The sequence below is a fragment of the Grammomys surdaster genome, unplaced genomic scaffold (genome assembly GCF_004785775.1).
Source record: "Grammomys surdaster isolate TR1022 unplaced genomic scaffold, NIH_TR_1.0 193, whole genome shotgun sequence".
Taxonomy (NCBI): Eukaryota; Metazoa; Chordata; class Mammalia; order Rodentia; family Muridae; genus Grammomys; species Grammomys surdaster.
This window is the reverse complement of record NW_021604638.1, coordinates 1880980-1894807: the sequence shown is the minus strand read 5'-3', so window position 1 is coordinate 1894807 and position 13828 is coordinate 1880980.

Sequence of the window (13828 nt, the reverse complement as noted above, 5' to 3'; positions counted from 1 at the left end):
TCTCTCTCTCTCTCTCTCTCTCTCTCTCTCTCTCTCTCAGGACACACTCTCTAGTGGGCTCCCTGCCCTCCTGCAGGGAGGATAGGAAGGGACAGTTGGCACAGGTGCCAGAGAACTTCCTCACAAACACACCAAGCTCAAACAAAACCGGGTGACAGTTGATGGGGCTCGTCAAAACTCTAAAGGTTCCTCCTGGGTTCAAGTTTGGGAACTGTGGCTAAAGCTGGCCTCAGGCTCTGACAGGGTGGCCCCGGCAGTGGGGCCTCACCTCCCCCACTGCTGCACTGTTTCCTGCGTGGTTGGGATCCCTCTCCTCCCTCTTCTCCTTCCTCTCATCCGTTCCCCCCTTCTGTCTTTTCCTGCATTACCTGCCCCTCCCACCCCAGAGCATCAGCTCTGATACCCACCCCACCCCACCCCCACACACTGTCTCTGCTCCCATCTTGCTGGGGGTCTTTCCTCATAGGGTGGGCTGCCTGACACAGCCCCCCCAACTGTTCTGATTCAAGATGAGAATGAATGCCCGCCGGCCATCTGAGGATCAGGACCTGGCCGCTTCCTGCAGGTGCCTGCACATCTTAGTTAAGTCAGAACACTGCGGGGAGGGAGAATAACTGAGGAGCACCAGGGAGAGGCAGCCTGGACCCTTGTCCTCCCGGCATGCCCTGCTCCGCATTACTGCCCCCAGCACATACCCCAACGTACAGATCCCGTCCACTTTAGTGGTTCTGACACTGGGAGGTGAGGTTCACACATGCTATGTTTTGGCCCCAGGCAGGTCTGCAGGGCCATAGGTCATGGGAAGGGGAGGGGGACTTGTGGGTGACAGTTTTAGCCTCTCCACTATGGTGGCCCTGTGACTTGTGGGCCTGATGTCACTGCCACGATTAGTACTGGTAAAGCTGCCACGAGACATGTGGGCTGTGCTGGGGGCAGCTGCAATCCCACAGACTTTACCTACAAACTCACTTTCAGAGGCTACCGGGGTGACTGGAAGGCAGAGTCCTTTTCTTAGAGGGCACTTACCCTACTGTCCCTTCCCTCCCAACATGGTGGGCTTTCTCTTTTGTTCAGAGTGCAACCCCAGTCTGGGCTCCTCAGTTTTGTTCTGACACACAGCACAGTGCCCAGCGGATGCCTAGTGGGCAGCAGGGATTGTGTTCGGGGAGGCCTGGTTCCAGGGACCCTTAGTGGATGGAACCCTTGAGGGACTACCAAACCCGAGATGCCCCCTGCTGGGCGTTCTCTAAAGCCGGAGGCCCCATCCTCACTCTGTGTGACTCAGCATGGCTGTGTCAACATCCCTGGGCTTTGTTCTCTATGTAGACATGAGAGAAGTCCCTTGTCACCAAGATGCACAGGTACTCCAGGAGGCTGCCATGGTGCCCGGTATCCAGCAAGCTTGGCTACTTACTTCTGTGCCCTTTTAAAGATGGCCTACTAGCCCAGTGGGCAGAAGTATCCTTGAAGCCATGGAGCCTTGGGTCTCAAAAGCAGGCTTAGGGGACTTTAACTCTGAGCCCAGGGAACATCTGTTGGGCCTGCAGCAGCTGCGCGGTAGGTAGGTCATTGTCACCGCTGGGCAGCCACATCTGGAGCCAGAGACGCTGGGTGGCCACTTGGTCAGCCTTCCTTTCCCAAACCAGGGCAGGGGCAGGGCTTGGCAGAGGGCACCTGGCTGCCCCCTCCCTTCCTCTAAACTCCAGCTAGGCTGGCCAGGGCAGGGATTGAGCACTTTGTTTGCCAAGAAGGGAAGGTTTCTTGAGAGACATCCCAGAAGGTTGTCAGGCAGTTGGAGACCATGGGGAGGGAGGGTGAAGGGGTAGACAGCAGGTGGGTGAAGACCCCCGTCCCCACATGCAGCGGTCCGGACAATACAGCTACCAACAGCTTCTGTATCTGGCCTTGGCACCAGACAAAGCAGACAAAAGTATCTCTACCCATCCCATTCGTTCTGGGGCCTCAAGTTCCTCTTTGGTTAAGTGGGGGTAAGGTTGCCCCGCCCCTCCTAGAGATGGGGGAAGTCATAAGAAAACACCCAGAACCCAGAAGACTGAAGACACAGAATGCATAGTCCGCTGATATTATTAGGTTCCCAGGTCCAAGCCCAGCTCCCTATGGCTCCCAATGAAACCCAACTCCTGCACGGATCCAATGGCTCCTGTGCCTCTCTCTGTCTGTTCCCGGCTTCTGTCTACTCTGCTCCAGTCACACTGGTCACCAGACTGGACCAGGCTCTCCCTGCCTCAGAGCTGTGTCTTCTGCTGGAAGACCAGCTCCCTCCTTTCCTAGGGCTGACCCTACTCATTTTGGAGTCTCAGCTTAAAAGTTATACCCATGGGGAGGCCTCCCCTGCTGGCCTTTTTTGAAGCAATATCTATTCAGGATGATTTGCTGAGGTGTCCGAGGCTTAAGATAGGGCCTGACCCAAACACAGGACACTCCGCATAAGTGGTCAGAAAGTAAAAAACAAACCAAGGGCCAAGTCCTGGGCTACCATGTGCAAGGCCCTGGGTTCAATTCCTTAAACCAAACAATGAAAACCCCTTTTCTTCTGAATCCCAGCTCCCCTTAATAGGGCCCTGGGGTGTCCTGAGCTCCAGATCTTTCTGAGACAGGAACAAGGTGACAGCGAAGTCCACTGGTATAGTCCTCAGACCTGGGGTTCAGAAGCTCAGTCATGTCCGCCTGCCATGCGGGTTCTCCTGCATCCTTGGGCGCACCCTTTCTGAGCAGACAAAGGCACGTCCCCGTCCACCTCACAAGAGGGTCCGAGTAGCCAAGGCTATTTCTGTGCCCTCTGTCTGGTGCTGCACTTGCTGGGGCTCCTCTCCCCAGGAGAGGAGACTCCAGCACACTGTCAAAACTGTCAAACAATTTCCCTGCCAGGTCTTTACAAGAATCCAAGGCCTCAGTGCCCAGTGCCAAGCACCCACTTAAGACAATACCTCCAGGGCTGTGGGTCTGCACGGCGCCCGTGTCTCTCCTCAGCCTTATATAGGCAAAGGCCGGGGAATCCCTGTCCAGGTCTGGGATGGAGTCCCAAGGGACCCAGTGATCCTGGAGCTTCCACCTCTGAATCTGCCAGCTCCTGTCCAGGTGGGTGGGGGTGGCTGCCCATCTGGTAGCACTGGGGTGAGTCCAGATCCTTCTGGAGTCCCAGTGACCAGGGCAGCGCAGGCTCTTACCAAATAAGGCCCGGGCAGCGGGGCTTGGCCAGGCTCTGCAGCTGCTCTCCCTGCCTCCGGTGCTCACCCAGCAGAGATTTGCTCACACTGGTTCCAAGAGCCCCCACTGCAGTGGCACCCAGCGCTGCTCTGTGTCCCTTTTTACAGGAACTTACAGTTGGACGTTTTTGCAATGTTCCACTAAAGTCCTGAGGATGGGGACATGCAAGGGCCCTGGGGTCCCAGTGGGAGCAGCAGGGACCTTAACAATGGCTGAGCCATGACTTCCCTCCCCTCCAAGAACAAGAAGGCCCATGCTCCCATGTATGCCGGGGTAGGAATGAGCACTCCCATGGGCCAGCCACTTCTCAGTGTCTTCTCTGTAAGGCTTAGGGGCAAGGTTTGCCAAAGGGTGAGTAGAGGTAGCTGGGGGTCAAGAGAAAACCGAGGTCACTGGTCCCACCTGTGTCTGCAGTGTGACATAGCTGGAGAAGACTCACATGGCTCTTCTGCCATCAAGCCACTTTGGAGGGAGTAGAACCTCAGGTGGGGCCAGTGGAGGAAGACCCAGCCACAGGACCTGGGTGAGGCCAAGTGTGTATCAAGAGTTCCTGTGGGCATGGAATTCCCTGCCCACCTGTCTCAGTTCCTGCAAGAAACTCTGACTTCCCAAGCCTCAGTTTTGCCTTCTTTGCAATGGCTAGATCTAAAACCAAGGAGCTGGCAGAGGGAGGGATCCCCTTTTCTGGGAGTTGGGAGTGCAGAGACTCTCCTTCTGTTGCAGATCACCCTCCCCAACCTCTTCGCCACCCTCCAACTTTCTCATGGTCACAGGGTGCTAGAGAGGTATGCCACAACATCTCTCTGAAACCCCCAGAACAGGAAGTGTGTGGGAGGAGACAGTCCTGCTGCCCTACTGTCTGTGTGAACCTGTGTGAACCTGTATGAACCTGTGTTTGTGCACACACACGTGTGTGTGTGTGTGCGCCCGCGCGTGTGTGCATGTACTCCAGTGTATGTATATGAAACTATGTGAATGTATATGAACCTGTATGGATGTATATGCGTGTCTGTGTGTGCGTGGGTAAACCTGTGTGAATGTGACTCTGTGTCCATGTGTGAACCTCTGTGTGTGTGTGTGTGTGTGTGTATGTGTGAGAAACTATGCGCATGTATGAGGGAGTAGACCCTCAGGTGGGGCCAGTGGAGGAAGACCCAACCACAGGACCTGGGTGAGGTATGCACACGTATGTGTGTGTATGTGGACCTGGGTACGTATCCGTGTGCATGTGTGTGGGAGGCACCTGACCCAGCTCTTCAGACCCTCCAACCCTCATCTTGGACTTTAGGATCATTAGTGCCAGGCCTGTGCCAGGCCTGTTGGTCACTGTAGACTGCACAGGGCTCCGACACAGCAAGTAGGGTCTGAGAGTGTCTGTAAAATGACCCTGTGGCGCCTAGCTGGAAGCAGTCGGGCCACCTAGCCCTTGCCAAGTGTGTCCTGGTCACTCTGTCCAAGTGCAGAAAGGCCAGCAGCTTTTTGAAGCCTTTGACTCCAGCCAAGGAGTTGGACTCTGTATTGTGGGTGAGTCTGTGGGACTGGGAGCGTTGCAGGCCTGAACTTGGGCAGAGCTGAGGTCCAGAGGCCAGGAGGGGCAGGAGGGCATTGTGGACTTATTAGGGCAGTGGACAGTGGGCCCTGGTGGCCCTAACAAGCCAGGTCCAGCCACCTGGCCTTTTTTTTTTGAGGCAGGGTTTCTCTGTGTAGCCCTGGTTGTCCTGGAACTCACTCTGTAGACCAGGCTAGCCTCGAACTCTCGAACTCAGAAATCCACCTGCCTCTGCCTCTCAAGTGCTGGGATTAAAGGCATGCGCCACCACCGCCCGGCCCAGCCACCTGGCCTTAACAGGACAATTAGAGAGACAGACCATAATGAAGTACGGAGAAGGGAGATTTTCTCAGTGAGACCAAGCAAAGCAGTCCAGTGACCCCCAAGTCCATCTTCAGGTGCTAGCATGGGGTTTAGGCTTACACACAGGGCAGAGGATGCACAGCTAAGGAGTCTGTCTGGTCATGGTGTGTCCTGTCTGTCACTGACTCATCATTGCTGGCTCCAGTCTCTCCTGAGGGCGGGCTGACAGGCTGCCCCTGTGGACTCTTCCTGGGAGACAAACTCCCTCTCTGACTGTGCCGGGCCGCAGCCTTCCCCTCCCCCAGGTGGATCCCGGGGACAATTCCAGTTTCTCGGGACACATTGTCTCAACAGTCGTGTACCCCAGAGGGGAGGCTCTCTGCATCCTTTAAGGACACCGTGACTGCTGCCAGGCCAACCATACCTCACCTACAAGATGCCTTCCTTAGGCCTCCGAGGTGAGCTCCTTCCACTACAGGAGACCTGCTTTTTTATTCTTTTCTTCTCTAAATATCTCTGTGATTGACAGAAGCCCCTCCTCCCTGCACTGAGGCGTGTCCCCTGGGAGCCTCCTGGTTATTACTCAGAAGGGTGTCTGTGGTTATGGGAGCATGGCACCTGCTCCCTGACAAGACAGAATGTGGCTGGGTTACAGCCCGCAGTGGGGAGCACAAGCATGGAGAAGCTGGAGGACGGACAGCAGGACACATCCCCTCCAGTGGGACGAGCTCTGGGGTGTGGCTTCCACCAAGCCCCTCCCACCAAGCCCCTCCTGAGGCGGAGACCTGCCCTCTGGGTTTCACTGGGGGGCAAACTACTATGCAGCCATTCGCTCTGGGTTTGTTTGTTTGTTTGTTTGTTTGTTTGTTGTGTTTCGAGACAGTGTTTCCCTGTGTAGTCCTGGCTGTCCTGGAATTCACTCTGTAGACCAGGCTGGCCTCGAACTCAGAAATCCGCCTGCCTCTGCCTCCCAAGCGCTGGGATTAAAGGCGTGTGCCACCACTGCCCGGCTCACTCTGGTTTTTAAAGAGGAGAAAGGTCCGTGAGTGGGCTTGGGGATTTGTGGATGCTGGCCCTGTGCTCTGCAGAAGCTCCTGGCCAGCGTGTCTGCCTCCATCCCAGCACCCTTCTCAAGAAGGATGGAAATGGAGAAAAGTAATGTGATTCCCCAGACCATGGGCCCCGGGGCCTCTGAATGAACTCCCAAGCTCTCAAATAAACTTGTCCTTTCAAGTAATGAGTCAGACAAGATCTATTTCAGTAAGGCCTAGAGCCAGAGCTTCTGCCGGGAGCTAGGAGTGGGGGCTGGGGACTGAAGGTAAATGGGTATTGGACAAGCTGAGGCACCTGCGCCCAAGTGCAAGCAGGCTTGTTTTCTGTTTTATAGATGTGGACACCAAGGCTCAGAGAGCTGTGTGAATTATGTCAGACCACACATTATATGATAGCCTTTGGCCTATAAGAAGCTATTGAACTGTAGAAGCTATTGAGCAGAGACAGGAGCATGGTTGTCATTACCCTGTGACTGAGTTCATTGTCTCTGACCTTGAGTGGGACCTTTCACCCAGACTTGGGTTCCCTCTAGATCCAAGAATTGAACTCTGATCCTTTCTAGGTAGCCTCAGTTTACCATCTGCCAAATGGGAACAATTACTTCTGGCTCCTTCAACTGCTTAAGGAGTATTTGCCAAGCACCTGCTGTGCGCTGCTGACATGTGTGCACCATGTTCTAGGTGCTGACATGTGACTAAGCATCAGACACTCACCATGGGGTAAGTTTGGGACTGGGGGTATGTGGTACGTCAGACCAGAGCTCTTCAGTCAACTATGCTATGAACAGGGACACTCCGAAACACAGGTCCTGGCTCTGTCTCCACCATCTGCCCTTATATGGGGTGTGGGGGAGGGACGCATTGCTGAGGGAGGAGAGAGAGAGAGAGAGAGAGAGAGAGAGAGAGAGAGAGAGAGAGAGAGAGAGAGGCACAGGGCAGAGCAGTACAGGGTTGGGGTGGGAGGAGGAAGGGCCAGAGCTTCCCTCCCTTTCATTCATTTTAAAGAAGACAGGAAGTAGCTGAGGGTACAGCTTGATTTGTAGAGTGCTTGTCTAGCGTGCACGAGCCTCTGTGCCAGACCCTCTGTGCTACATAAAACTGGCTGTGCTTGTAACTTCGGGAGATGGCGGCAGGAGGTTCAGAAGTCCAAAGACAGCCTTTGCTACACAACTAGGCCAGCCTGGGCTACATACACAACACTGGCAAAAAAAAAAAAAAAAAAAAAGAAAGAAAGAAAGAAAGAAAGAAAGACCTTAAATCCCCACGAGCAGGATGAAAAAGGGCCGTGAGGAAGGAGGAATACATCTAGTTAAAGTGCACCCACTATCCACGGCAGAGGGATGTGTCCCCGCCCACTCTACAGGGGCAGAGGATGTGTCTTTAACCCTCTAGTGTAGTGAGAACAGTGATTGTCATTCCCTTGGAATCCAGGCACCTGGGGAGTCTGTTACAGAGTCAGAGTGTCACAGGCTTTCCCATGTCTATGAGGGGAGAGAGAGAGAACCAGGATGCTACAGGTGGGTATAGCCTGGTCAACCCTGGCTTGAAACCTAACAGAGGAGGGCTGGAGAGATGGCTCAGCCGTTGAGAGCACTGACTGCTCTTCCAGAGGTCCTGAGATCAATTCCCAGCAACCACATGGTGGCTCACAACCATCTGTAATGGGCTCCGATGCCCTCTTCTGGTGTGTCTGATGACAGCGACTGTGTATTAAAAATAAACAAACAAACCAACAAACATAAAAAAACTAACAGAAGACAGGAGAGGTGCAATTGCCCTGCTCACTTACCCTTGACAGCCTGTAGACCCTTGGGTACACGGTGGGGAGGAGTTGACAGATGGGGAAACTGAGGCTCCAGAGTCGAGGTCACTAGCCAAGGTCACATTTTAGGAGGAGGAAGGGGACAGAGGAAGAGGGGAGGGGGCAGCCTCCCACCCCCCTGCCTCTAGCAACATCTGATTTCTTATCAGCTGCCACTCAGCCCCAGACAGGCCAGGAGTCCTTTGCCCTTGCCCCAGGACTTTGAGAACAAGAGGACAGCTGCTCTCAGGAACGATGGTGGCTCCACCTTGGTGTGGGATTCTCCTCTCTGAGCCAGTGACCCGGTATCTTTGGCTGCCTGAGGAGACTATTTTTAGACCTCACAGCTGGTTTTGGTAGCAGTGGCTGACACGTGTGTGTGGAGACCCTGGGTTCTGTGTGGACCGACTTTGCACAGGAGCAGGGATGAATGGGAGGGAGTGGAGGGTGGGGTGTATTTCCACCGACTTTAAGAGGGAAGGGGACAGAGAGCCAGCCTCAAGCAGGGACAGGAGGGGTTGGACATGGTCACAGACGAGGCAGGGGAGAAGCACAGGAGGATTTATTACTGGAGTTTAATTAGAGTTGAAGTCTAGACTCTGGCAGCCTAAGGAGGGCAGGCTAGCCCATCATCCTCAATGCCAATTAAAGAAGCAACATGCAAAGAGTAGAGAGTTATTCAGCATGGTCCCATTGGGAAGAGGAACTAGTAGGGAGGTCCAGCGGGCTCCCCTGAAGTTCATCTTCAAGGTTCTCACACCAAGTTTAGGATTAGGGAAAAGAGGTCTGCGTAGCGTAGCCGCCCTGGTCAAGGTGTGTCCCGCCCATCGGGACCCATTGTTGACTGACTCCAGTCTCTCCTGCAAGGTACTCTGACCAGCTGTCAGGACTTGTGGAATCTCTCCCTGGGGGACAACTTTCCCTTCTGGTTGGCCACAGGCTTCAGCTCCCTGTCTCCAGTGTGAGATTCCTGAGGCAATCCCAGTTTCTTTGGATGCATTGTTTCAAAAGTCTGAAAGCCCAGGGGAGGGACACAGTGTCTCTTTAGAATGTCTACAACCCGGCCAAGATAGCTACTGCCTGGGGCTCCACTGCGGCCTGTCCTTTATGGCCGGTGATGACTGTGAGGCCCAGAGTCCAGCACAGTGGACAGTCCTTAGCATCTGTGAGATGTGGCTAGTCACTGGCTACTGCAAGTAACAAGTCCTTCCGGGGCATGTATCCTCACTGGATGTCGCCACTGTGGAGGCTCTCGGCCACCCCATGTGACTCAGAGGGAGGGTCTGGTACCAGGGTAGGAGCGGAGAGGACTACATGAGGCCTAGTCTCACTGCTGTCCTCATCCACAGCCCCACCCCCACACTGCTGCTGTGTAAGTCACCATGGGTGCTGGGCACTGCTCTCCGGGGTTCTAGGTTCATCTGTGATGAGCCAGCATCTGGCTTTAGTGTGGTTACGCTTGTCCATTGTCTTACAGCCTGGATGGAAAGCTGGCTGCAGAACTGATCAGTGGTCCAGGGGTGAGGGGAAGGAGAAGAGACCATGGCACTCCTGATGAGATACCAACATGTAGCTTAAAAATACTCAAAATCGGGCTGGATACCTTCCCGAGGTCCTGAGTTCAATTCCTAGCAACTACATGGTAGCTCATAACCATCTGTAACGGAATCTGATGCACTCTTCTGGTGTGTCTGAAGACAGCTACAGTATATTCATATAAATGAAAATAAATAAATAACATTAAAAAAACCAAAAACAAAAACAAAAAAATAACGGAAATCGGGATGTACAATTGAGGTGTGAATAGGGCTGGTTCTTTCTGCCCCAGGTCTCATTCTGGTGCTGCTTGCTGGTGTCCTGCACATTCTGTGGCTTGTGGCTAGCATCTCTTCCAGCTCAGAGGTCACCAGGGTTCTCTTCCCCTGCCCCCTGCACCCCCCTTTCGTGTCTCTGATCGCCCAGTCCCTTCTCATAACACCAGCATTGAATTCAGAGTTACTTTAATTTCACCCACGAAAATCCTGTTTCCGTATGAAGTCTCCTTCTGGCCTGGGTGAACATGAATTTGAGAGGCATTGTATTACCCAGTACAGACACACCAGGAATTGTGAGGAGGCCGAGACACCTGCACACACAGACAAGCTTAGATGGAAATCAAGATACCTGGGATATCTCACCCAGAGCAGTGTTCTGAGCTTTCACATTCTCTGGGAGCAAAGGGGCAGGACCACACTATGTGTGACCTGTGGTCCTAGTGTTAAACGACAGTGTAGTCTCAAATTCAAGACAATTAGGAATTCCAAGTCCTCCCAAACTACGGGAGCTTCAGTAGGTAGAATGCTTGCCTAGGGTGTAGGATGCCCTGGGCTTGATCCCAGCACCACAGGGTGACCTTGTCACATTCCTCTAATTCTCGCACTTGGGAGGTGGGGGTAGAAGGATTAGGAGTTCAAGGTTATCCCCAGCTTATATTAATTTTGAAGCCAACTTGGGCTACTTGAGACCCTGTCTCAAAAAGCAATCTGACAACAACAACAACAAAACCCAAATTAGCAATAGGTCTTATTTGTTTATTTTGGATGGAGACAAAGAGCATCAAACAGAAACAGTTGCTTCAGGCATAGGGTAGGTATGGGCCACCACGAGAGGCTGCTGGCCTGCAGTGGGGCCAAGTCCACTCTTCCTTTTAAGAAACTGAAGGTCCTTTGATGTAGAACACAGAGTCTGTGCAGTGGTACTGTGTGCTACTCTTTTGCTGGGTCCCTGTGATCCAGGCGCCTCTTTGGGGGTCTGTGTCCCATCTCCCTACCAGCCATTAGGTCATAAACAGAGCTTTGCTGGTACGCCAGGCAGGGGAGACAATTTATCCAAAGCCCTCAAGGGACCTGAGTAACCTGAGCTTGTGGGTGTGGCCTTTTACCAAGCGACTGAGTCCAGAGAGAAGGTTCTTGTCTGATGCCCCAGGCTCTTCTTTTGTAGATAGGCATGGATGTAGCATGTCACAGACCAAGCCTAGGGGTGAGCTTAGGCAGAGCAGTGTGGAGACCCCCCTGACTGGCCACAGTGACTGTTGGAGTTTTGCATGATCTGGAATGCAGGTGACCCAGTGGCTCATCTGTCTGGGCATCATGCAAATAAGCCACCTCAGGAAGTTCAGGCGTGGGGCGAGAAGTATGGCTCTGGCTTTCCTGTTCCTTGTCCCCTTGCCAGCTCATCTCCTGCCCTCTCTAGTGACAGTCTCCTGTTGCTCTGTTCTGAGGGACTCAATCCCGGGTGATCCTAGGACCACTCTTAAACTTCCAGTGCTTGCCCAGTTCTTGGCTTCACCCTGAGGCTCAGTTGGGTGAGTGAAGAGGACAGACAGCTCACCAGTGGTCCAACTAGAGCCTCCTGACTGTAGGCCGCTCTCTTCCCAGGCCACAGGAAACAGAAGTGTGCTGTGGAGTCTCAGAGTGAGCATCTGGTAGCTCACTGGCTGCTGGCTAACGACAGCTTTATCTCCAGGAGCCGACTGAGGACAGCTTGACTTTTCCCGGGGACCCTCCCCTCTCTCCCTGTCTCCTTCATATTGCCGTGGGCCACTCCGACCTCTTAATTGAGTTGTACTTTGACCCAGGGAAGGCTGAGAGCCAGGCTGCTGGTGAAGACATCTGCAAGGCTCTTTTAGATTCCCTTCTGAAGGGGCAGCCCTGTGATTGGGGAGTTTGTGTCCTCTGAAGAGACTCGGAGCTGCCGACCTGACTTGAATATTGTCAATTCTCTTGAACAGAGATCTTCAGTGTTGCGTCTCACCAGAATCCGAAAGGCATGCTGGGGTCTCCCCACCAAGCTTGTTCCCCAGACCCTGGCAGGGAGGAGCACAGGCTATTCCACAGGCACTCAGGATCCACTCCCTCTCCCAATAGATGTCCCTGTGGAGCAGTGTTCTTGAGATAGCTCATTCACACTGGCCACCATGGATCTCTCAACACTGTGTCTTACCACCACCATGGTTCAAATCTAAATGTCGCCCGTGGGCCTGATCACCTGTGAAAACAAAATTCGTCACTAGATGTGACGGGGTTCTGGAAACTTGTGTGGGACCTGGCTACTGGAGGTGTGTGTGGACCTTCCCATTTCCTGTCCTGTCCTGAGTCCCTGGAATGACCCTCTTTCCCTTCCTCCCCCTCCCTTCCCCCCTCTCTCAGCTTCCTGTCAGTCTTGAGGTGAAGAGCCACTTCTGCCCCCTCCTCGATGTGCTCCTCCATAAACTATACTTCCTGGAACCAGAAGCCTAAATAAACCTCCACGGCCCTTCTCCGTCTCCCATGGTCTGGGAAGAGAGTGGCCCATGGTCAGGGAGCTCCTCTTTGAGCTGTTTTGTCACACATTTTGGTCATGTGATGAGAAAAGTAGTTCATACAGCCATGCTGTCACGTTGTGGACCATCTTCGCAGCAGCTTGGGTGACGGCAGCCGTGGGTCGGACAGTCCAGGAGGGAGGTACAAGCATCGGTGTGCCAGCGCTGGGGTTGTAAGAGGTACCCATGCTTTAGCCAACGAGCTGGATCCTAGCGGGTCCCGCCTGCCGAGGTGAAGACTCCTCACCCACAAGTCCCCTTGTGCCCAAGAAAGCAGAAGTCCTGAGGTCAAGAGGGAAGTGGGGCCCCCGTGGGACCTCCTGTGGTTAGAGCTGGGATTGGTCAGGCCTCAGCACAGCGACTTCCTTGGATCCCAGGAGCTGTTAAGACCTGGCTGGGCTCTAAGGTGGCTGTGTAAGGTCACTTCCAGGCTACAAGAAGAGGCCTCTGAGGTACATGGATGAGGCCGAAGGTCTGGCAGCCTTGGTAATGGGGTTCATGGCTGTTTCTGCCGGGCCCATCCCCGTCCTCTGGAGTCTAGGGTCTCTCAGTTGTCACAGTATAGTATGGGCATCAGTTGTCACAGCACAGTATGGGCATCAGTTGTCACAGCACAGTATGGGCATCAGTTGTCACAGCACAGTATGGGCATCCACACACTCAGATCTGTCACAGCACAGTGTGGCCATCCACACACTCAGATCTGCTTTTAATGCGGTTGACTCTGAGGCCGTGCCTTCCTCATTCGCTCCCAGGTGGCACCTGTGGAACTTGCTACTGTGGCACTTCTAGAGACAAGGCTGCTGAGGCAGAGCTGACATGTCCTGTACACGGAGCTCAGAGGCTTGTCTGGCAGATTCCCAGGCTGCACCTGATCTCTGGGAAGAGGGTCTGCCAACTTCCCCAGCAAACCTCCTGGGACTGTGTGCTTGCCCAGAGGTGCCCTTGACATTGGTCTCTCCTCTGGTGTCACCGTGCTGACAGAATTTGGGAGTGTTGGGGTGGGACTGTTGACTCAGTGTGAGGAAAGAAGGCTCTTGAGCCTTGTTTCAGATACTGGTGGAGGCCACCGAGGGCCTCAAAGCCTCCACTAACTTAACCCTACCTCTATTCCCTGAGACAAAGTATTGCTTTGAAATCATGGTTGTTTCATATATAACCCAGGCTGGCCCCAAGCTCATGGCAATTCTCTTCCTTCATCTTCTCCAATTCTGGGATCCCAGGTGTAAGTCATCGTGCCTGGCTCAGTCTCCTCTTCAACTGAAGTTCCCTCTGGCTGGGATGTTGTGAGAGGAGAAGACCTGGGACCCATCTTGAGACATCAGTGGCTCAGGCCAGTGGTGTCATGAGGCTCTTTGGAGAATTCCCAGTGCAGGACTTCTCCTCAGAGATGGTCTTCCAGCATCAAGGAAAGTTCTTTCAAAACATATCCCACAACGTGTTTTCATAGATTCATTCTCTCTCTCCCTCTCCCTCTCCCTCTCCCCCTCTCCCTCTCTCCCTCTCCCTCTCTCCCTCTCCCTCTCCCTCTCCCTCTCCCTCTCTCCCTCTCCCTC